This window comes from Otolemur garnettii, unplaced genomic scaffold (assembly GCF_000181295.1).
Source record: "Otolemur garnettii isolate 467f Iridium unplaced genomic scaffold, OtoGar3 scaffold00104, whole genome shotgun sequence".
NCBI lineage: Eukaryota > Metazoa > Chordata > Mammalia > Primates > Galagidae > Otolemur > Otolemur garnettii.
The window spans coordinates 752,583-753,594 of NW_003852499.1; positions in this window are offsets into that span (position 1 = coordinate 752,583).

Here is a 1,012-nt window from a genome sequence, read left to right on the forward strand (position 1 = left end):
AGTTAAAAATATGTAGTAACTCATGACTAGGAAATCATATTTGCATTATATTACATTTCAGATACTAGCAAGAAATGACAATCCAAGGAGAGGGTTTTTTATTTTACTTAATTTTTATTTATTTTTTTTTTTGAGACAGTCTCACTTTGTTACCCTTGGTAGAGTTCTGTGGCATCATAGTTCACAGTACCTCAAAACTCCTGGGCTCAAGCGATTCTCTTGCCTCAGCTTCCCGAGTAGCTGGCACTATAGGTGCCCACCACAATGCCTGGCTATTTTTAGAGACTGGGGAAGGGGATGAGGAGGTCTCACTTTTGCTCAGACTGGTCTCGAACCTGTGAGCTCAGGCAGTCAACACACCTTGGCTTCTCAGAATGCTAGGATTATAGGCATGAGCCACCACCCTGGGCCTAAATATCACTCTTTAATAGAAGGAAGCAGGGATCCTTGGAGAAATGGCTGATTCTAGGGCAAGGGCAGGGAAAATACAAGATTATATTGGAGTACAGAGTACCAGAAAGGGAGGAAAATGAAGAAAAAGACAAAATAGGGCCAGGCATGGGCTTCCTGGGTTAGCAGTACTCTGGGCATATTGTCACAAATCAATGCCAAAAGGGCTGAGGGTGGTGACTCACACATTATAATACCAGTACTCTGGAGGTCAAACAAGGAAGATCACTTGAGGTCAGGAGTTTGATACCACCCTGAGCAAGAATGTCTCTACAAAAAGTAGAGAAATTAGCTAGGCGTAGTGGCAGGCAATTATAGTCCCAGCTACTTGGGAAGCTGAGGCAAGAGAATTGCTTGAGGCTTGGAGTTGGAGGCTGCAGTGAGCTATGATACCACTGCACTCTAGTTTGAGTGATAAGAGTGAGACTCTGTCTCAAAAAAAAAAAAAAAAAAGCTGGGCACAGGGGCTCAAGTCTGTAATCCTAGCGATCCAGGAAACCTAGACAGGTGGATTGCTGGAGCTCACAGTTTCGAGACCAGCCTGAGCCCAAGTGAGACCCTG